We start from the raw sequence: 23,566 nt of genomic DNA, 5'->3' as shown, positions 1-23,566 counted from the left end.
CCAGCTCCAGGGGCACTTTCCTCCCTGCCACAGATGCTTCTCAGAGCTCATTTTGCTACGCCAGCCAAAAAACCCAAACCCTGGGGCTTCCACAGCCACTGCAACATCCAAATGATCTCGCCTTGAGAGCCAGTTTCATTGGCTGACTCTGTTAGTAGGAACCTCCATCAGAAATAGCAGATTTTGCATCTCCAAATATGGACACCAACTTTACAGGCCACTTTCCAGAGTCAGTGTGGTCTGCCTGTGTTATTTCAGAGGATTCTTATATCAAGTGCATCTCTGCAGTGCCACTGACACTCAAGTAAATGCATTCCTGATGCCCCATCCCAGAAACTGTCAGGCAAGAAACAGGAGGTTTGTGATGCTGAAAGCTCAGGCTTGGTGACACAGAGAAAGTAGCTTGGACTAGGAAAGAAATATGTTAGACTATGGGGATGTTAAACAATCATCTTCATGTTCTCAAGAGGTTTCCCAGTGAGAAGAATCAGGGGGGAGATCATCTTGCAAAATGTCTTTTAGAAGCTCCTGCAGAAAACTTGTTGTGTTTGGGGCTGGGATTTTGGGGTGGTTTGGGGTTTTCTTGCAAGGTAACATTAGACCTGATGCACTTGCTTCACATTTCCAGGTCATCCTCACAGCCAGATGAGCTGCAACAACATAAATCCCAAAGCAAATTGTTGCTGGAGACTGAAGAATATTCATCTGTGCTGAGGCTAGAGTCCTCTGGGAATTCCCTTCCCATGTACAGAAATCTCCAGCTGCAGCTCGCAGTGCATGGTCCCCCTGTGCTCACAGGCCTCTGCAGCCACTGCAGAATTTGCCTCTTACCATGGCCGCCGTTTCCCTGAAGTAAGGAGGTTCTCCTTCCACCATCTCGATGGTCACAGTGCCAAAGGCCCAATGTCCACCTTGGGGCCATAAGGAGATCTGGTCACAACTTCTGGGGCCATCCAGTGAGCCGTGCCCACCATGGAGCTGCGCTGGTCCTGCTCAGGGCTGAGCTGAGCGCAGAGGCCAAAATCAGCTGAGGACAGAAACAAACCCTGTCAAAGGCAGCTGGAATGAGGAAACCAAGCACCAAGACTCCCCACTCTCAGTCTGAGAGTGCAGTCATGAAGTCAGCTGGAAAAGCCCTCAGGGCTGTAAGCCAAGGAAAGATGGAACTGGACCCTTCAAGAAACCCTCAGCTTTCATGCAGTGGCTTTTACTGATTCCCTTGGAGCTTTAGATTCCCACTGCTGCCCCTCTGGCAGGGCCATAGGCAGAGCAAAGGCACTGCTGGCACCCTGCTCCTCTGCTGAGCTCTCTGCAGGGGCAGCCGCTCTCAGCTGGCAGCAGGGGCCGGGCAGTGCCCCCAGCAGCCCTTGTGGGGCTCTGGCCCTCCCTGGGAAGCAGCCTCACACCCGCAGCCCGGGAGCGCCATGCCTGGCCAGGAACACCCATCCAGCCTGACAGAGCCGTCCATGCCCAGGAGGATGTTGGAGCTCTTCAGATCCCTGTGGATCACCCTCTTGGAATGGAGGAAATCCAGGCCCTGCCCACACTGAGAGAGAACAATGTGGTAAATAGGTGTGATTCATGCTGATAAAATTGAAACAGTCATCAATATTGATACAGTAATTAATATTTGGAAATAATAAAACAGTTAAAAGTTGTAATGCCAAAGAAGAAAGGGAGAGGAGGGGCTCTACCCCCCTCTCCTGGCAGATGTTCAAGGATAGGAGGAAAAAGCAAGAGATAACAGTTACTAAAAATTAACTGAGAGAAGTGAACATCTGGTTTGGTCCCAGGAAAATGCCCTCTATAAGAGATTTATTGCTTTGATGCTAAAATGTAGTAATATCTTAGTTTTGGCTTACATTATCCTGGCTTGGTGCGCATGTGTAACCCAAAGGTGAATTAAAGGACAATGAAGAAGACTATACGGCCTTCATCAGTGACGACCCCCAAAGACTTGTGCGACAACCAAACCGAGTGGTGGCGCATGCGTGGTAAAGGTGGTGAGGAGGGCAGAGACAGAAAAGTGACGAACCAAAAATAGGAGGAGATGGCATTGACACATGGCATATAAGGGGCGACTTTCACTTGGCAAGCTTGTACGTGAAGTGGCAAGGGTCATTGAACCCTGCCCTCCGTACCCCGCGGTTGTTTTTGCTTATGTGCTATTATTTGAACCATATTATCCCTTATTTATATATTTTCTAAACTATTTAATTAAAATTGCTGCTACCTTAAATATTGTTTGGGGTTTTTTTATGATAGGATAATTGGGCAAACATAACACCTGCAAGCACAGAAGGACACCTTCTGGGCTGGCTGCTGAGAATGCCTCGGGCAGGAGGATCCTCCGGCAACGAGCCCAGAGCCACTCTGGGCACTGAGGCCTCCGTGTCCCACAGCAACGGGAACACCATGGGGACGTGGCGCTGTTCCTGCGACATCCCAGCAGCAGCTCACGCAGAAACCGCCTGGAAGGTTCTCCTGTGTCACAAAGGAGCACAAAGAACCCTCCCAGGGCACAGCCTGTGGCCCGAAGGGTGCAAGAGAAACTCGGAAAATGCAGCAAACAAGGACACCCCATAGCCCAGCCTAAACACTGAGGAGGAACAAGGACGGCACCGAACCAAAGGAAACGTGACCTTTAGTCACTGATACTTCTGACTAAAAGCAGCAAGCCTTGTTCCGTCTGGGATCTTTGTTCTAGTTCTAAATGCAAGCAAGGTTCCCCACTCTAAATACACAGAAGGCAGGAACTGGGGAGGAGGTGGGATTAGGAAGGAGGAGGAGGAGAGACAGAGAGAGGAAAAGGAGGATCAGGAAGAGGAGGAGCAGGAGGTTCCAGTGCCCCCTGTGGCCGCAGCCGCGGGACCATCGCCCCCAGCTCGTCCTGCAGGTGAGCGGGGAGGGGGGAGCTCGTCCCAAATCCATTGGGTGGTCCCTGAGAGGGTTTTTTATTGGGGTGTGTTTGGAGGTCACAGATTGTGAAATTGACCCCAAATATCACCTGGTGTCCCTGGGAGGTTTTTTTCTCTGTGTGTGTAGGTTTGGATCTTGCAGGAGCCCAAAGCTGAGCCCCTTGGGGGATCTTTGGGGGCCCACGCGGCCATTGCCCAGTATGGACTGGGGAGGACATTGGTCCTGGGGACCCCCGGGAGAGCAGAGGAGGGGAACCCCTGGGACCCCCAGAGTGGGGAGAGCAGAGAGGGGCGATCCCAGAGCTGGGGGACCCCGGCAGACTGGAAAGGGGGGGAGCCTGGAGAGGAGGGACCCCTGGGATCCCTGGGATCGCACAGCAGAGCATCAGGGGAGAAGGGCCCCCATGGACCCCCAAAAGCCCCTGGATCATCCCTAAGCAGGACGCTGGACAATGGAGAACCCCTGGAACCATTGGACCCCCATGATCCTGAGGAAAGGAAACTTCTGGAACCCAAAAAGTGGAGAGATCAGCAATAGGGAACTCCTGAGAGAGCTTTTTCGGGCTGAATCTTGACCTTGTGGAGATTTTTATGGACACAAGACTCCTGCTGAGTTCCAGAGATGGACCTGGCCAGGAGGAGCCTCTACTCCAAGGCGCTCCCACCTTGGTTTCCCCCAAACCAGGGTTAGTCATTCCCAAGCTGTGGCCGGATGGAGGAGGAGGAAAAGCCCCAGAGATCCCTCACAAGGAGGGGCTGCAAACCCAGCCCAGGGAGGTGTGGGGAGGAAAGAGCTTCCCTGAGCCAGGAAGGCGGCCAGAGATGCAGCCAGAGCTCAGAGCTGGTGGAGCCTCATGGCAGGGAGAAGCCACACAAGTGCTTGGAATGTGGGAAGGGTTTCAGCTCCAGCTCCACCCTGATGGAACACCTGAACATCCACATTGGGGAATGGCCCTAGGAGTGTTTGGAATGTCAGAAGAGCTTCAGGTGGGATTCAGAGATCGTCACTCACCACCACTTCCACATCAGTTAGAGGTCCTGTGAGTGTCCCGAGTGTGGGAAGAGCTTCGTGCGCTACTCCAGCTCCATCCCCCATGGGAGGATCCGCGCTGGATGATCCCCAGTGACCCCCGTTGGGCAGAGCCCTGGTGACCCCTGTTCTGGGTGATCCGTGTTGGGCAGGAGGAAAGTGTTGGGAGATTTCTTTTCCTTCTCCTTGTGCTGCTGTGATTTGGTTGGTAATAAATTCCCTCCGTGTGCCCAGGCCGGGTCTGTTGTGCCCGTGCGGGATTTGCTGAGGGATCTCTCCCGGTCCTTGTCCCCACGCAGGAACCCTCGGTTCCATTTTCTGTCCCTGTGCGGCTGCGGGGGGCAGGGACAGAGCGGCTCTGGGGTGCCTGGCATCGGGCCAGTGTCACCGCTCGCCACGGGCAGCCCTGAGATGCCGCGCACCTGGGCACGCATTGCTGGGCTCACCTGAGCTCCCACCTGCCCAGCGCCCCAAGGTTCCCCCTGCCCAAAAAACCCCCAGCCCGGGGCTGCAGCGTCCCGGGAAGGCCTCAGCCAATGGCAGCGCAGGCGGGAGGCGGCACAGCCAATGAGAGGTCGGGGCGTTGGATTGCCTCATCGGTTGCCGGGCAGAGCCCGTGGCCCATCGCTGCCCCCAAGCGGCGGCAGCCAATGAGAGCGCGCGGCGCTGCCGAGCCCGCCCTGCTCCGGACTGGCGCTCCCAGCGCAGCGCGGCTGCTTTGGGGCTGCTGCTCCCTGCCCGGCCCCGGCCATGGGGCGAGGGGCGGCAGCTGGGGCCCTGCTGGCGGCACTGGTGGTGCTGGGAACCCCCCCGGCTGCGGGGGCGGAGCTCTCGAGTGAGCGGGGGCGGGAGGCGCTGGGACGGGGGGGAGAAGGGGGAAAAGGGGGCGAAGGGAGGAGCCCGGAATGGAGGGGGAGGAGGAGGGGACCCCCCAAAGGGAGAGCGGGACGGGCTGAGGGGTGGTGGGAGGGGTGTGAGAGGGTGGGGAAGGGGGGAAAACGGGAGGTGGGCCACCAAAACTGATCCCGAGGGGGCTGGGTATCGGGGGAATTGTGGTGAAATGGCACCGCAAAAGTCATTTGGGAGCGGTCGGAGGTGGGAGGGGAGCGGATGTGAAAGAGGAAAGTGGGGAAGGGTGGCAAAGAGGAAGCGGCAGCGCGGGCAGGAGGGTCCCATGGCGGCCGTGGGGCGCAGGGGGTGCGGAGTGGGGATCCAGGGTGGCCCCCGTAGCGCTGGGGGCGTGCTGGGGGGACAACCCCGGATCTGTGTTCTGCACTCACAGGAGTGTTCCAGGAGATGAGAACGAGAGAGTGTCACTTCATTATTGGTACGGAGAAGGTGAGGTTCGTGAGGAGGTACATCTACAACCGGAAGCAGTACATGATGTTCGACAGCGACGTGGGGGTGTTCATGGGAGACACCCCCTATGGGGAGACACAGGCTCGGTGCTGCAACGGAATCCCGGAAATACTGGAGGATAATCGGGCTGCGGTTTACACGTTCTGCCGGGCCGGCTGCGAGCTTGCTGCCCCGTTCCTCACGGGGCACCGAGATGAGCGCGGGGCAGAGCGTGTCCCCTCGGGCCCTGCCCTGCCAATGACCCTGGAGCCCCTCAAAACGTCTCTGAGAATCAGCCCAGGGCCCTCAGCCCGCCTTCGGAACAACCCCGGGGCCTCCTGTCCCACCCAGTGACCCCCGTGGCTCTCCCAGTCCGTCCCAGTCCATCCCTGGGCCTGCCCGGCGTGTCCATCCCGGTTGTCCGTGTAGCCGGCTCAGTCAGCCAATGAGAGCGCGTCTCTCTGGTGACTCATCAGTTGCCATGCAGAGTCCCTGGCGCTCAAATCCCGAGGGCTCCGCGCTGGACTCGGCCTTCCAGTGCCGCGCACTTCATTCCCAGTTAATTCCAGGGCCACCAAAATCCCTCTGAGTGCCATCCTAGTCGCTCTCAGTACTTCCAAAGTCCCTCCCTCCTCTTCTCAGCCTATTCCAAATCCATTCAAAACTAATTCCCAGTTCATTCTCCGTTCAAGCCCGGACGTCCAACATCCGTCCCAGCGCGCCCCACCCTGTCCCATCTCTCTCAGCGCCACCCCAATCGCTCCCAGTCCCTCCCTAGCCCATTCCAGTCCCTTTCCAGCCAAACCCAGCCCTCTCCTCTCTCTCTCCCAGTGCCCCCCAGCGTGTCCATCTCGCTGGTGCCCCCCTCGAGCTCCCAGCCCGGCCCCGGCCGCCTGCTCTGTTCCGTGATGGATTTCTACCCTGCTGCCATCCAGGTGAGGTGGTTCCAGGGCCAGCAGGAGCTCTCGGAGCACGTGGTGGCCACCGACGTGGTCCCCAACGGGAACTGGACCTACCTGCTGCTGGTGCTGCTGGAAACGCCGCCCCGGCGCGGGCTGAGCTACAGCTGCCAGGTGGAGCACGTCAGCCTGGAGCAGCCCCTGAGGCGGCACTGGGGTACGGGGGAGCCCCTGGGGGCGCTGGCAGAGCCGCTGGGCTGTGCTGGGAGGCACTGGGAGGGAGCTGGAGAGAGCCGGGCTGGAAGTGGGAGAGGGGCTGGGGTCAGGGCAAGGGCTGGGCAGGGGTTTGGGGGATGCTGGGGAGGGTGGGATGGGGTTGAAGGGGTTGTGGTGGGCACTGGGAGGGAGTTTGGGGGTGCTGGGTGTGACTGGGAGGGAGTTTGGGGGTGCTGGGTGTGACTGGGAGGGAGTTTGGGGGCGCTGGGAGCAAAGGGCAGGGGGTTTAGAGGATGCCGGTTGCGACTGGAAGGGACTGGAATGAGCCTGGAGGGGGCGCTCGGAGCTCCTTGGTGTGTCGGTGAGAGGTTTTGGGGGTGCTGAGCCCTGCGGACCCCCCAGAGATGCCGCCGGACGCCGCCCGCAGCAAGATGCTGACGGGCATCGGGGGCTTCGTCTTGGGCTTCGTCTTCCTGGCGCTGGGGCTCGGCTTCTCCCTGCGCAAGAAGGTGAGGGCGGGTGCCGGGGGTGGCGTCCCCCCCGTGGCGGAGCGTGTGCGCTCCCGCCGGGGCCCCCAGCCCGGTGTCACCCCCTTTTCTCTGCCCACAGAGCTCCTGAGCCGGCGGCGGCCGCAGCCCCTCCCCGTGGGCTCGGGCCCGGCCGGGACCCCCCGCTCCGTCCCCGCTCCGCTGATTTTGGGGGGTCCCGTGTCCCCCTCAGCCCCGCTGGCACTCTGCCCCCGCCCAGTGCCTGCTCCCAGTGCTCCCAGTAAAGCTTCCCAGTTGGGCCCGGACCCGTTTATTGGGGGTGATGGGGAGGGGTTTGGGGGGGGGCAGATTTGGGCAAAGGGAGGGGGACAAAGGGTGGGGGCTGGGCCCGGGGGGAGCGGGAAGAGGAGGTGGAGGAGGAAGAAGAGGAAGAGGAAGAGGATGGATCAGGAGAAACGCCGGAGAGAGGAGGAGAAGGAGGCAGGATAAGAAATGAGGAGGAGGTGGGGGAAGGAGGACCTGGAAAGAAGAAGAGGAGGAAGAAGAGCAGCAGCACCAGAACCTCGCCGTTTTTCCACCCCCCCAGAGCTGCAGCCCCCCTGTCCCGTCAGCATTGCCCCCTCCCCACATCCTGCACTGAGCAGGGAGGGAGAGCTCAACCCTTATTAGGAATATCTAATTAGGTTAAAATAACTAATACTTTTTAATTTTAATAAAATGTTATTTTAATTTATGAAAACATCATATAACTTAAATTTACATAATTTAAGAAATAATTTTGTATTTGTGAGAGAGTCGGTTCCGAATTTTCCCTCATCTGCCTCAGGATCGTCATTTGGGGACCACTAAGAAAAGACCGCCCCTGTCTTAAATCTCTGGCTCCAAAGGAGAAAGTCACATGCCAACAACTCCCTAGATCTGAGAGCGTTGCTAAGCCATTGTTCTCACAGGTGTTGTTTGCTGTGTGCTACACTGAGCCCAAGGGGAAGAAGAAGGGGGCGTCGCAGACATTTCTTCACAGAAATCCTTTCTTTCGGATTTCTGCTTCTTCTGGAGCCCAGAGGCCTCAGAAGAGAAGGTAAACAATTATTATCAGATGCTGTGGAATGCAACAGGGGTTTCTTGATTGGCTCATGCTTCTTGTTTATAATTAAGGGCCAATCACATAATGCAAGCCTGGGACCGAGTCCTTGGGCACAACTTTGTTATAGATTCCTTCTATCTATTCTTAGCATAGCTTAGCAGCTCTGCAACCTCTCTCTTTATTCTTATTAGTATAGTTATAATGTATTATATATTATATATCAATAAATTCAGCTTTCTGATCTAGAAACAAGATTCACCGTCTCTCTCTCACCAGCAGCGACTCACTCAGGACGCTGTAATAAGGGGGCACCGTGCCCTTTGTGCAACAACAGCCTTGGAAGCTGTCCCACCTCTTGGCCTGGCTGGACTTCTCCTGAGTTTCAGGTGGTCCCCCCACAGAAGACCCTCACCTGTTTCACAACCACCGTGACAGACAGACTGAGATGGAAGGAGCCTCTCCATCAAGGACTGAGACAGGGAACCCCCATGTGAAAAGGCCCCTCTGCTCCTTCCAAGGACTGGGACTGAAACCCCCAGCCCAGGGCAGGTGTGTGGGGGAGGCAAGCTGACCAAAGCGAGATGTTTGCCTGCAGGTTGTGACCGCTGGACCAAGAAGACAATGGCTCTCGGTTACTGCTGAGAGCATGGACTACCTGTTACATCTATTCCTTATTGTATCTGTATCCTCCTGCCTCGCAATTTCCAATAGAGTTATCATAATAAAAACCTCTGAGTTAGAGAGAGACTTGGAGATCTCCCCGACGCAACAGGCGGGTCCTCGACTGGACTGGACCAAAGGACTTTGTCTCTACGTTTGGCAGCCCTATTCCCTCTCTTCCTCTGTCTTTTTCTCTCCCTTAATCCCTCTATCGCATTTTGCTGTGGTCATTCAATAAAGGTGCATTTGTTTCGATTATCATTGCAAACCTCCTTGTACCATGTCAGTTCTTTTTGCACCCTAAGATCAAATCCATGAACCATCACGAAACCCATCCGTGACAACGGATCGTGACACCCCCCAAGGACCCCTCCCCAAATTCCCCCCATAGCCCCCCCAGCACCCCCAGACCCCGCTAAAACCTCCTCAAGTTCCCCCCAGACCCTCCCCAAATCCCCCCCAAACCTCCTCAAGACCCCTCCCCAAATTCCCCTCACGACCCCTCCCGGACCCCTCACCTGTCCCTGCGCCTCCTCAGCAGCTCCCGGAGCCCCCCGTCCTCTCCCAGCGCCTCCCCCGCTCTCTCCAGCGCCTCCCGCAGGACCCGCCCGAGCCCGGGGCGGCTCCCGGGGATCCCTGAGGGGGTCCCGGGGACGAGGTGGGGGGGAAAGGGGGCGCCCGCTCCATGCCCGGCCCGTGGTCAGGGGGCGCTGCTTTGGGCTCGGCTCCAATTGGTTGGAGACGTGCGGGGAGGGCGGGAGTTGCTGAGGGGAGACGCCCGGTGAGTGGTTGGTTTGATAGAGGACGCGGTGATTGACAGGAGAGGGGCGAGGGAGGCGGGCTTTGCCAAGGGGAGGCGCGCGGTGATTGGTTGGTTCAGCTCGAGAGAGGCGGGAGTAGCTGAGGGGAGACCTGCGGTGATTGGCTGATTCGGCGTGCGAGAGGCGGGCAGTGGGGAGGCATGCGGTGATTGGTTGGATCCGCGCACGGGAAGGCCGGTGTTCCTGAGGGAATACCCGCGGTGATTGGTTGGTTTGGGGTGGGGTGTGCCACGATTCGTTAGTGTGAGAGATGAAGCGTGGTGATTGGATGGTTTGGGGTGGGGCGCGCTGCTATTGGCTGGGAAAAGTCTGGGATTTTTAAAAGACTTTCCCGGTTTTTTGGGGAAAAACTCTTAGATTTTTAAAGAAAAATTCCCGGATCTTTGCAGGAAAAACATTCCCGGGTTTTTTGACCCCACATGACCCCAAAAAACCTAAATAACCCCAAAACAATCGAAATAAACCCCAAAGAACACCCAAAACCTCCAAATACCTGAAAATGCCCCAAATAACCCCAAACAAATCCAAATAACCCAAAAAAAAACAAACAAAAAAACCCAAATTAAACTCAAAGACCCCCAAATGATTTCAAGTACACCGAAAAAAATCCCACATACACCAACATAACTCCCAAGAACCCCAAATAATTCCAAATAAGCCCAAATAAACACAAACAAACCCAAATACTTCCAAATAAAAACAAAGAATTCCAAATAACCCCAAATAAACAGAAATAAACCAAGTAAAACCCAAGAAAAACCCTAAAGAGTCCATATCTAACCCCAAACAAACCCTAAATAAACCCAAATAAACCTCAAGAAACCCCAGTTCCTCCGGTCCCCAACCCAAAAAAGATCCCGACCAATCACACCGCGAGGCACTGATGACGATCCACGTGCTGGGAACAAGCTCAGAGCACTGGCCCCGCCCAGCGATTTTCACTCAATCAGCGCCCGGCCCGACTCTGACTCATCACTTGCCAGCCACAGACCAAGGCCTCTCACTGCGGTAAATACTCAGAGACCGCGCGGGGTAATTTCCAGCCAATCAGAGCGTGTCTCGCTGATGACTCATCAGTTGCCAGGAGCGGAATTTGGTGTGGGGGGGGGGGGAAGGTGACCCTGGGGATGGGCTGGGGACCCCAAATTAATCCAAAATGGGGTCAGGAAACCAAAATGGAGCAGGAGGGGCCTGGAGCACCCAAAACCAAACACAGGGGAAGGGACTGGGGGAACGACTGGAAAGGAGACAGCGGGGAAAAGAGAGTCGGGACCCCAAAATAGAGCTGGGAGGGGAATGGGACCCCCAAATTTACCTCGGAGGGGGATGGGACGCCCAAACCCAAAGACAGGGCAAAGGCAGAGCCGTGGAGTTTTTATAGGATATCCCAAGGGTGGAAATGGGGTTGGGGTCAGGGGAGGAGTTCTTAGCAAAACAAGAAGGGTGAGATCAAATTCCTGCCTCTTAGCAACAGCAGCACTCCACACAGAACCTGTCCCCAAAACCTAAATTCCCTCTAAAACAACGGAGAAATTATGCAACGTCAGATATATTTGATCAATTTCCTTCATTTAATCAAGTTTTGGGTGTTTTTAAAGGATGAAGGTGAAGCAGAGGAAAATAAAGGCCAAACCAAAAGGAGAAGCAGCCAGGTGTGTTCCCAACATGGATCACAGGGAATGTGGCTCACCTGGGCTGTGCCCAAAGTGCCTCCTCCAGTGGGGGATGGAGCTGGAGCAGCGCACGAAGCTCTGCCCGCACTCGGGGCACTCGCAGGGCTTCCCTTAGTGGTGCCTCCGCTGGTGTCGGGTCAAGTTAGAGCTCTGTGAGAAGCTCTTCCCACACTGGGGACACTCATAGGGCCTCTCCCCTGTGTGGATGCGCCGGTAGGCGACGAGGGTGGAGTTGTGCTTGAATCCCTTCCCACAGTCGGGGCATTGGAAGGGCCTCTCCTCTGTGTGAATCCGATAGTGCAGGAGGAGACAGGAGCTGGTAGGAAACCTCTTCCTGCATTTATCACACTCGTAGGGCCTCTCCCCAGTGTGGATGCGCCGGTGGGTGACGAGGGTGGAGTTGTGCTTGAATCGCTTCCCGCAGTCGAGGCATTGGAAGGGCCTCTCCTCCCTGTGAATCCGATAGTGCTGGAGGAGATGGGAGCTGGTCTTAAACCTCTTCCCACACTTGGAACACTCATAGGGCCTCTCCCCAGTGTGCGTCCTCTGGTGGCTAAGCAGGCTGGAGCTCTCTCTGAAGCACATCCCACACTCAGAACACTTGTACGGCCTCTCCCCAGTGTGGATCCTCTGGTGCGTGATCAGATTACCGCTCACGCTGAAGCTCTTCCCACACTCCCCACACTCGTAGGGCCGTTCCCCAGTGTGGGTCCTGTGGTGCACAATCAGGTTGGAGTTCCACCTGAAGCTCTTCCCACACTCCACGCACGTGTGGGGCTTCTCCCCATCATGGAGCTGCTCATGGAGCACCAGCTCCGAGCTCTGGCTCCATCTCCGGCCACCTTCCCGGCCCAGGCTGGCTCTTTCCCCCAGATCCCCGCCAACTGCATTTGCAGCCCCTCCTTGTGCGGCATCTCCGGGGCTTTTCCTCCCCGTTGGCTTCCTGTGCCGTGGAGCCGCTCAAAACGGCCTCTTCCACCAGGTTCTGCCACGGGCATTTGTCTTCCCTGCTCTCCATGCTCAGCTCCTGCTCTGGGGGAGGAAGGACAAGGACAGGATGGGATTTGCCTCCGTGCCACAGGCAAGGGCAAGGAGATCCCCCCAGGCCTGAGCTGCAGCCGGGGCTGTGCTGGGCTGGGAGATGGAGCAGCACAGAGGGGAAAGGGGCACTGACTTCCTCCTCACCTGCCTCAGTGTCCTGCGGCATCTTCCTCATCCTCACAGCCTCCCTGGGGTTGGCAATGGGCAATCCTGGTTTGGTGAAAACAAGGGATGAGCGCGTTTGTAGGAGCATTGGGGGGATTGGACGGTCAGGACGGACAGAGACAAGAGATCTCTGCAGCCAGGTTGTGGAACTTGCGGTTTATTGCAAAGGGCCTGGGTGCAGGGCCCAGCATGGAGCTGCCAGGCACAGCTCGGAGCAGGCCCAAGAGAAGAGAGGGGTAGAGAGGGTGAGAGGGTAAAAGACAAAGACAGGCAAGAGCATAAGAGAGTGACGTTCCCATTACAACACAATAAATTTTCTTCTGTGTTAAATATTCTATTACTCACCAACCAATCTAGTACAAGATACAAATCCTACAGCATTTACATACAGCCTGTAAGAATCATTACGTCACCATACTGTGTTACATTTTAAACCCTAAAAACTCCTCTTTGGAGTTTTTCTGCTGAGCTAGTAGGGTCTGGATCTGTCTGCGAGCAGAGGGAATTGTTTCATCAAAAGGGGATTACCTTCACTCAGGCCACACATTTTTTTCCTAACAATGTTCACTAACTAAGCTATCTCAAAGCTTGCTTTCATTTCAATCTTCCTTATTCTTACTATATTCTCAAAATCTTCTGCCAGACAATTGTATTTAAAAGGCTTTCCTGTTTCATCTTCCCCAGCACACATTGAGTTTGAAGGTCCCTCTGCCCAAGTCCATCTCTACAAGTCACTGGCCATGTGTGCTCCAGAAAAACCTCCCAAACACCAAGATTCAGCCCTGAAAAAGCCTGCCATGAGTTCCCCATCCCCGATCCCTCCCCTCTGGTGTTCTGGGGTTCCCCCCTGACCCAGCTGCTGGGGGTCATGCTTAGATTGGGGGTCCCCCTTCTCCTCGGTGCCCGCCCTGCCCAGGCTGCTGGCAGTCCCAGCAATGCCAAAAGCTCCCCCTGCTTCGCTCTCCCCATTTTGGGATGCTGGGGCTTTTTGGGCTCCCGGGCTCCCTTCTCCCCTCATTCTCTGCTCTGGGCTGCAGCGGCTCCAAGGAGTCCCCCCTGCCCCTCTCCAGGCTCTTGAGGCTCCCGCCAATGGTGGCGCTCCCCCCTCTCTGGGCTCCCCCCTTTGGGCTCCTGGGGGACACAGGGCTCTGCTCCTCCAGGCTGCCTCTGCCGGCAGCCGCCACCGCCACCCCCGATGTCCCCTCAAGGGGCCTTTTCTGCTTAGCCATGGTGTTCTTCATTCTCCAGATATCGCCCCAAAACCCCAACCCAGGGAACCCCCAGGATATCTGGGTCGATCTCCCCCTCCCTTCTCACTGGTTCGATGGGGGGGCGATGATCCCACAGGTGGGGGCTGCGAATTCAGGCAGGGATCAACGGCTTGGTTCCCTCACCTCAGCCTTGATCCACCTTTGTAGCTCCTCTTCCTCTTCCTCCCACTCCTCCTTTTCCATCCCCTCTCCTCCTCCTCCTCTGTTATCTGTACTTCCTTCTCCTCTTCCATCCCTCCCCTTCCATCCCTTCTCCTCCTTCTTAGTAACCCCACCTCCTTCTCCTCCTTCCATCGCTGCTCTCCTCCTTCATCCCTCCTCTTCATCCCTCCTCCCCCTTCTCCTCCTCCCTAACCCCTCCTCCTCCTCCCCCTTCATCCCTGCCCTTCCCTCCCTCCTCCTCCTCCCCCAGCAGCAGCCACACCCTCGGTGCCCCATTCCCGCAGACCTCGCAGCCCGCGGCAGGAGCGCGGATGGAGCCGGGACAGGTCGGGAGGGGCAGCGCGGGGCTCTCGGCTGCTCCAGCCACTGCGGGCGGGGGGAACCCGGCCCGGGCCAAAGGAGAGGCAAACTAGTAAAACTGGGGGCACATCACAAAGCTAAGGATGCAGCAGAAAGACTTAAGTTAATATTAACTCCAAACGAGGAAAAGCTGGAAATTCCAAAGTTTAGGGAAGCCGAGAAAAAAGATTTAAACACGAGAGGAAGTGAACAAGATAAATCAGGGAAATGGAACCTTCTTGATGGAAGACAATTTCTTGTCTAAGAAACATAAAATGTGCTTACTAGGAAAATATTAGAAGACTTGAATAAGAAAACCCACTGGGTAGTCAAGCTTTGTGTGATCACTTTTTAAGGAACTATGCATGCACTGGGATTTTTGGATTGGCAAAGCCAGTAACAGAGATGTTCAATTTGCCAAAGGAGAAATAAAAAGGTGAAGAGAAAAACAACATTTTGAGGTCATGAGTTAGCTGGATGACCATTTCAAAGTATCCATGCAGAAGTTTAGATTTGTTAGGTTCTGGGTTTATTTGTAAAAAAAAAAACATTTAATCTAGAAGAAAGAGAATATGCCATATGTTAGACAGGAGATTTCAAGAGAATAAAAATCTTTGAAGTATCAGAAACACCCAAGACAAAATAAGAAAAGACAATGGGAAATGAAAGGGAAGGGAACAAGAGGAAAAATCAGAGAGTGGGATCCTCTGCAGGTCTTGCCCTATCCGTTTGCAGCCCAGGCGCCTGTCCCGGGTCCCGGCTCGCTGCCCGCCTCAGCTCCGCCTGCCCCGGTTTCCATCCCAGGTGCGGCCTCACTGCCCAGGGCAGCTCCACCTGCCCCGGCGCTGTCGCTCAATTTGTGTGCCCTGCTCCCACTGCCTGGCCCGCGGCCGCTCTGCCGCCCATGCTGGGGAAGATGGGGGTTGCTCTGTCCTGCCGCCTGCTCCAAGGTCACCGCGCCCACCGCACCCACCGCACCCAGGGGGGGTCCCAGCCATCCCATCCCCGGCTGCCCTGCCCGTGCCACCTGCGCTGGGCACCGCCGCTGCTGCCGGGCTCTCCCACCTGCCTTTGCTCTGCCGGCAGCTGCCGGATCAGCCGCCATCAGCCATGTGGGGGCCACCCACGCTCCGCCTTGGGCTCCACAGGAAGATCCCCCTCTGGCGATTCCGGCAGCAGACCCTGCCCACACTCCCACCGACCCTCGGCGGGATATCCTCCCCTGACCCCGTCCTGCTCTGAGTTACGGCCCCTTGGTAACCATAGCTCCGGCTGTTCAGGGAAACTCTCTCTCTCTACAGGAAGCACCTTATCGAAGCACTAGGAGCTCAGTTAAAAGGCAGCCCTCTCCAAATTCTTTCCCAAAACACAGGAGAAAGGCTATAGAAGGTTAAAAAGTGAAAGAGTTAGATGAAGGGATTGCTCTATTTCCGTTCAGAGAGGTTCCCATGGGAGGGATGTGCTGCCCCGCCCCACGGGAGCCACCAGCGCCCCTGCCGGCCGTGCCCGGAACTGCACCCAAGGGCAAAGCGCCGCAACCCAAAGGCCGGGACTGGGTCCGGGCTCTGTTTGCTGTCAGTGCCGCAGCTGTTGGTGTTTGTTTGCTTTATTATACACACTAGTAAACAACTGGTATTCCTATTCCCATATCTTTGCCTGAGAGCCCCTTGATTTCACTAGTTGAAAAATTAAGAGGGAGGGGGTTTGCATTCTCCATTCCAAGAGAGGCTTTTTCTGCCTTCCCGAGCAGACACCTCTCTTGTAAAGCAAGGCAAGCACCCATAGGCACTGAGGGGGCTGCAGGAGGGGCACAAGAAGGCCCTGCAGCACTTGGGCACAAAGGCACAGCAGGTGAATGCAAGAAGGGAGCAGCAAAAGGCCAAGCTGAAGGCAAAGGCCAGGGCACAGTTCCTACAGCCCCTGAGGGATCAACCCCAGGGCCCAAGGGGGCCCCAGCATCCAGGGCACAGGCTCGGCCATAAGCACCTGGCAGAGGCATTGCCCTCCTCGGCAGGGCAGAGCCCACTCAAACAGCCCCTGGCAAGGAACCAGGGCTCCAGCTGCAGGGCACAAGGACACTGCAAGCACAGACAGCAGCACCCTCAGGACCAGCAAGTCCACCCCTTGATGGACATGGATTGGCAGGGCTGTCACAGCTCCCATCACACCAGGGACCCTCCACACTGCAGCCCTTGAGAACATTCAGGATGGGTCTGCATTGAGAGGAGGCATTTCCTGATGGACACAGGGGCCTCTCAATCCACTCTGAATCTTAGACTGAAGGGGGGAAAGAGTAAAGGAATATTTTATTTTTAAGGGAATGAGTGGGAAAGATGAGCAGGTATGACTTGTTCAACTACTATTAGAAGTTGTGGGGCATAGGTTTGAATAAAATTAATTTCTTTTTCTTCCTCCTGTGATTGTAATTACTTAGGAAGGAATTTGAGAGCTGGATTTTAATACTGTAAAAGGGGTTGCAGAGGCCAGTTCTGTTCTACCTTCGTGTGACAAGATGGAAAAGGCCCATGCTGAAGTGAACCCAGAAGTGCGGGCAGACACAGGGAAAGAGGGAAAATTAGATATGGAGCCTCTACAAATTACTTTAAAGCAACTAGGACAAGCAATACCTTGTTCCAAGAGAGAGAAGAAAGGGCTCACAGCCTGGTATTGAGTCCCTGTTAAAGGCAGGGCTTTTGGAGCCAAGGATGTCTCCCTACAACACTCCTATCCAGCCAGTCAACAAACTGGATAGATGGACAGCAGGAGGAAACACAGAATTTTCAAGTGTTAAAATGAAGATTAAATGAGGCAGTTTTCCTGGGCCTTCCAAAAAGGAAAAAGAATTTGAATTATAGGTGGATTTCAAACAGGGTCTAGTCAAAGGAATTCTTGTGCTAAAGCGTTTAACTCAGTGGCCAGAGAGTGGCCTCGCCTGAAAAGTGATGACAACAGGAGGATCTCCTATAGTTCAAGTCTGGCATCAAGGTAAAGGTTTGACAACCTAAACAGCCTCTAAATAGATGAGCAGGGCTCGCTTATTACAGTATGAAACTTGTTCAGTGGCACAGGAGGATTTAGAACTGAGGACAGGGCAAGGGTTTAACCAGCCTCCTGTCTGAACAGCCTGGAGAGGGGCTGGCAAGGAACCCACGACTGCACTCAAGGGACAGAGCTCCAGACCCAGGCTGGGAGAGATTGATGATGGGACATTCCCTGGCCTGAGGGAGAAAATGTGTTTGTGGATGGCTCTGCAAGGGCAGCAGAAGGGAAAAGAGCTACAAGACAGGCTGTTATTAAGGAAGGGGAATCAGACACAGCGCAGGTCACCGCCCCATGCTCAGCTCAACCCGCGCAGCTGTGGGTGCTTGTGAGAGCCTGGCACTGAAATGCCCTGAGCAGGAAGGCTTCAATATCTTCTGCTGACACCATGGCACCTAACAGGGGGGCAAAAGCAATTCTCACTGCTTCAGCAACCACTGGAGCAGATATCAAGGCACATTCACTCACAGGAAGCTGGGCTGGCACACAGCCTGCCCTGGCACTTTGCTGCTGCCAACACCCAGCCAGGACATCGGCTCCTGCCTAAGGAGTGCAAAGCAGCACCACTGGTGGCCAAGGGGCCCATGCCAAGTGTCCCTGAGGCCAGAAACAGCCGCCAGCACAGCTCAACACGGGGGAACCCTTCAGCCTGGCCTCAAGGGCTCTGAAGCCCCGGAGATTTGCACTTCCCGCCCGCAGCAGGAAGGATGGGAGGCCGCCCCTGAGCCTGCCCTGAAGGCAACGCAGCAGCAGCCAGGGCTCCACAGCGGGCCAAGCCCCTGCGCCTGCCCACAGATCCTCGCCTGGAATCCTCTGCAATCCTGGCCACCCTCCTCTGCCATCTCCAGCCACTGGGGCCAAGCCTTGCTGCCACTGCTGCAGCTTCAGCGCTGGCTGGGCCTGCACTGCCACAGCTGCTGGGGAACACCAGGGCACAATTCCACTCTGGGGCTCACTGACACCCACACTCTGGGCTGCCTGCCATTGCACTGCTGCAAAATGTACCGATTTCGGTTCTTTCAAATCTTATTTCTCTGCTCAGAAAGGTTTCTCTACTCAAAGGTTTGCCTTTGGGAAAGGAATTTTAAAGGTTTTATTTACTGGATGTTACACCACTCAATGGAGATGAGTTTAACATCTGAACACACTGGGAACAGCCCAAAAGACACCCACAGAGATAACGACCAGCAACAAAACATCAACATTGCCCAGCAGCAAACAGCAACCAACAGCTACCCCAGACACTGTCCCCGGCAGAGCTGGAGACACCTGGGCTGGAAAAGGCTGAGGAGGAAATCCAGGAGTGTGGAGACCGAATTCACATCAGAGGGGAAGAAATCCGGATCCAACAGGAAACCAAATACTAAAAACTTAGAAAACTTGGAAGCAATGAACATGAAAACAGTGGATTTAGACTGGTTCAGACTACATAAAGTTTAGGAAAATCTAGTAAAACTCCTATGGCATGGAATGATTTTCTCTGCACAGCCGGGCTATTTGTGAAAGAAATTATTTCTGTTGCACATCCTGGCCAGAACCAAGGAATGCCTTGACTCTCTAACACTAAAGAGATTCTTGGAGAGTTTTTGTTTTCCCTGCAGTTCCAGTGATAAGATAACAACATGATAATAACTTTTTATAATAATTCCCACTTTATATTGTCAGGTGGGTTTGGGGCAGAAGTGTGAGAATCAATTTTTGGTCTGGGTTTTTCCAAGTTCTCCTTTATGGGGCATTTGTAGAACTGAAGAGCTTTAACCGTAATAGTTTGAACTTGTAAATAGTTAATACTGTTTTTTAAAACACAGCAGATTCTTGGTGGGCCACAGGTGACTCACCAGATGGCTGCCCTGGAAGAGAAGCTGCATTCCAGGGAGGCTCCAGAGGAGCTTTAGAAATGCAAATGAACACTGCTGGGCAAAGTGTGGACAATGCACCTGGGTCTCTTGCCCGGGGCAGGAATTGGGCTGATTCCCTCTGCCCCTCACCCCAAGCTCTGCCTGCTGGCACTGATGGAATTTGCACAGCTCAAGGCAGAGCCCAGGGGGAGGATATCTGACCCTGCAACAGAAACTGATGAAGCTGCAAAGGGAAACAGCACATGGAGAACGTTGGGAAAACTTCACTATAAATTAGTGGGGGAATCATCCCTCTGCCCACTCCAACATGTGCTGTCACTGTCTGTGTTATATAGGGTGGATTAGAGTACCGAGAAATTCTTGCTGCCACAAGTTCAGGGAAATCAGTTGGGAATCTAGTATTTCATGATTCAATTAGATAAAAGTGGTAAATTGATGAAGTCTTGGCTGAAGAGAGCGCCCAAAATGGGGAAAAGATGAACGGCCAGCAGAACAAATCCTACAACACCATGGACCAGCCCCTGGGAACCCGAACCAATTCATATCAGGAGCCACAGAACCCATTTCTCATTTCAATGGCATCATTAGATTACAAGCTGTCCTCACAATAATAACCAACCAGACAGCTCAAGCTCCTGACCTTCCTGCTGACCAACCCACTGAAATGAGGAACACAACACTTAACCATGGGATGGGATCAGATCATCTGTTAGCAGAAAAAAAAGAGGAGTTTGTGGAAAATTAAATGACTCAAACTGCTGTTGGCATAGAGACGACAAAGAAAAAGTGGTGAAACAGATAACAAAGGAAGTAAGAAAGCACCTCATGCTCCAGCCCTAACGTGGAAAGGATGGGAATGGGACACGGTTTTGTGGCTCCCTGGCAGACCATGGGTTAAACGAATGCTGTTTCTCCTCTGATGTGCTACAGCAACTCTCATCTTTTTACCATGCTCCACACCTTGAGAGTGCAGCTCATTCAGCAGGTGAGGGAGGGGTCAGGGATTTGTAGATCAGGAAGCGACGGGCGAAACCATCAGCTACAATAAATGTTACTAATTAACATGGATTGCTACACACAGAAAGTTCCGCTAAATTCCTGAACTTCCAGAAGAACAAAGACTTAAGAGAGCCGTGAATATCGGCAGTTTTACAAAAGTGGGGGTGCACATTAACACGGACATGCAGTTGGCGGACCGGGACGTCTGAACCTTCCAAGTACCTCAGCCAGTGAGCAAAGGGAGAAGGAGATGGGCCGGGAATATGAGGATAAAAAGGAGGCTGCGAACTACAACAATGGCACAGAGCGCACGGCAAATGCCCCACGGCCTCTCCCTCTGCTCAGCAATAGTCACTTTTACAGGACTCCTCTGTCTCCTCTGGGCACAGAAACCTCCGGCCACGGGAATCTCCCCGCATAGCCCCGGGCACGGGGCAGCCCCCTCTGTCCCAGCCACAGCAACCGGGCCGAGCCAGCGCTGCTCCGGCAGCGGCTCCTGCCGAGGCAGCGGCCGCAAGGAGACCGCGGGCAGCCGCTCCCGCAGCGCCCTCACGCCAGCGGCAACACGCGCCGGACACGGCACAACGAACCCGCCCGAGCCCCCTGCCGCCCCCGAGGCCCGCAGCCAGCCCCGAGCCCCCGCACAACCCAGCGCGGCTCCCACCTGCGCTGCGGCCGCCTCCGAGCTCCGCCGCCGCCTCACCGCGCTCCAGCCGCTGCCGCCGCTCCCCGGCCCGCACACACGCTCCGACAATGGCGCCGCTGCCCAGCCACGACCGCCCTCAGCCCGCCACCGGGGCCCTGCTCCGCCCCGCTCCCACCAATCAGCGCGCCACAAACACGACTGACGGCACCATCGCCCAATCCCAGCCAGGGGCGGGCTCTGCACACGGCACAGCCCCGCCCCGCGCTCTCAGGGCGCCCCGGGCTGCGTGAGGGCAGAGCCGGAGCTGAGGAACAGCCCTGGAACGGGCCCGGGCCTGAGGGGATTGAGCTGAAAACACAAACAAACTTCTCCGCAGCTCCCGCCACAGCTTTCCCGGCACTGCGGCTCCGGTGTCTCCGGCTCAGCGGGAAGCCCTGGAGCCTCACTTCTCCTACCCCTAATTAGGAGCATCAGGGCATCCCTCTGATTTCCCTCGAAAAGTGAAAACCGCCCCAAAGCCCTGTGGATGAGTGTGGGAGGGGAAAGATTTCTGACAGAAAACTCCTAAAACTCAGAGCAGGATAATGGGAAGTAAGTGAAGAGCCTTAAATGAAGCTTTCCCCCACGCCTCCCTCCTTCCAGCTGCGCCTCCTACCCCGGCAGTGCCGCAGACAGGGAATGGGGCCGGGCTCAGTTCATGCCCCGGGGCTTCTCCCTCTGCTCAGGGACAGGAGTCGTTCCCCTGCTGTACCCTGGGCTCTCTCCCACCGGAGACTTCTCCAGGAACTTCTCCAAGCTGAGCCCATCCCATGGGGCACAGCCCCCTCCAAGTGCTGCAGCGTAGGTCACTGTGCCCCGGGGTCAGTCCTGCCAGGACAGGCTGCTCCAGCGGGGCCCTCTGGCCGCGGGGTCACAGCCTCCTCTCAGGCATCGCCGTGCTCCAGCGTGGCTGGTCCGGGGGCTGTAGGGGGATCTCTGCATCCCCATGGATCTGCAGGGAGATCTTTGCATCCCCGTGGATCTGATGGGTGATTTCTGTGTCCCCATGGATCTCTGCATCTGGCAGCGCCGTTTTTGGAGGCACCAGGAATAGGCTGAGCTCTGCCTGAAGCTCTTCTCACATTCCCCAAACCCTTCCCACACAGGGAGGGTTTTGCCTCCTCACAGCTCCCCAGGCTGCGTATGCAGACCCTCCTCATGAGGGATCTCTGAGGCTTTTCCTCCCCGTTGGATTCCTGAGCCATGGAGCAGTTCCAAATGGCCTCTTCCACGAGGTTCTGTGGCAGGGATTTGTTCTCCCTGGTCTCTGTCCTCAACTTAGGACCTGGGGGAGGAAGGACAAGGAGAGGAAGAGACAGGGAGAAAGGAAAAGGAAAGGCAGGAGGAGAGGAAGGAACAAGAAGGAACAAGGGAGGAAGGAGATGGGAAAGGAACATGGATGGATAAAGGACAGAATGAGGAGAAGAAGGAGGATGGTCAAGGAGAAGATGGGATTTGCCTCCATGGCAGAGGGAAGGGGAAGGAGATCCCCCCAGTCCATCCCTGGCAGGATGGCGTTGGCAGTGAGGCTGTCCTGCAGCGATGCTGGGCTGGGAGATGGAGCAGCAGAGAGGGGAAAGGGGCAGTGATTCCTCCTGCCCTGCCTGGCTGTCCCAGCCTGGAGCGTCCTGGCGCTGCCGAGGCCCTTGGAGCGTCTGGCACTCCGGAGCCCGAAGCTCACGGCTGCTTTATAAAGCTGACAAAGTCGGCAGGATGGGTCTGGGTATGATCTGCAGCAAACTGGGTTTATTGGCACAGGAAGAGGGCACAGAGCTGAACTGAGCCCAGGGACAAAGACAGGGTGCAAGCTGAGGGCACAGGGGGTTTTTATATGGGGTAGTGAGGGTGGAGCTGAGGGTCAGGGTCCAATGGATATGGGGGAAAATGGGGCAAAGGAGGGGTTAAGGGTCGGGTCAGCTAATAGGGAAACAGGGGCAGAGGAATGCAGGAAATTAGGGCCAATGGAGGGACAGAGAGGGAGAACATTCTAGGGACTAACCAGGGATGGGTAATAAGGGGTGAACTAGGGTATTTAGGCCAACAGGTAAATGGGGTAACATAACTTTCCATAAATCAGCATGTGCCTGCAAAGGTCTAAGGGAGAAGCAAGTTTCTTGCCATAACCTTGAAATCTATTCTTCTTATTGGGGACCAGTCCCCCACGGGTGGGAGACTGAGACTCCCATGGGCCTCCACACCAGTGCATCTTCCTTTTCCTCGCAGCCTCCTTCTCCTCCATCCAGACAAAGTTTAGGATTGACAAATCCTGGCTTTGGGGGAAGAACAAGGGGTGAGCACCTTGGGTTTTGTGAGAAATGAGCCTCACTCTTTAGAATTTTTGAAAGTTTAATAAGGAATAATAAGGGGCAAATCAGTAACAGCGCTGGGTGCTCAGCGATGGCCAGAGGCACACCAGTTAACCACAGCAACTCTTCTTGTCTCGTTTTCCCATTGTATTGTTCAAATTCATATTCATAATGATTATACACATTCAAACATTTCTTTGAAGTCGTTTACATGTTCCAGGAATTCTTTAGGTTGGTTTGACCCCCAACCTGTCTTTTTAGAGTACGTGCAGGAATCGTGGATTGCTGTTTTGAGGGTTGTGTGTCACTCCCTCACAAGGGCCCCTGTTCTGTGGTTTCAGCAGGTGACAGTTATTGACAGTGCAAGGGTCAGTGGCAGGGCTCCTCATCACATCCCTTCCTTAAATGTTATCTGACCATGCAGATGGTTTTAGCTATTTCCACAAGTACTTGAAATGAACATTAGCTATTTCACAAATATTTCTGAAGTGTTATTGTCAGTTATTTACAAAAATAAAAGCATTGATTATTATTTCACAACTACAGCTACTTCTGCAAAAGTTAACATTCTAA

At 55.1% G+C, this 23,566-nt stretch overlaps 1 pseudogene; it reads right to left on the bottom strand.

Moving 5' to 3' along the window:
• LOC131093377 (uncharacterized) overlaps window positions 1–23,566 on the bottom strand; it is a 1,138,058-nt pseudogene that overhangs the window by 416,990 nt on the left and 697,502 nt on the right.

The sequence above is a fragment of the Melospiza georgiana genome, chromosome 25 (assembly GCF_028018845.1).
Source record: "Melospiza georgiana isolate bMelGeo1 chromosome 25, bMelGeo1.pri, whole genome shotgun sequence".
NCBI lineage: Eukaryota > Metazoa > Chordata > Aves > Passeriformes > Passerellidae > Melospiza > Melospiza georgiana.
Note: the sequence above shows the minus strand (reverse complement) of the source record. Positions and strands in the feature narration are given on the sequence as shown.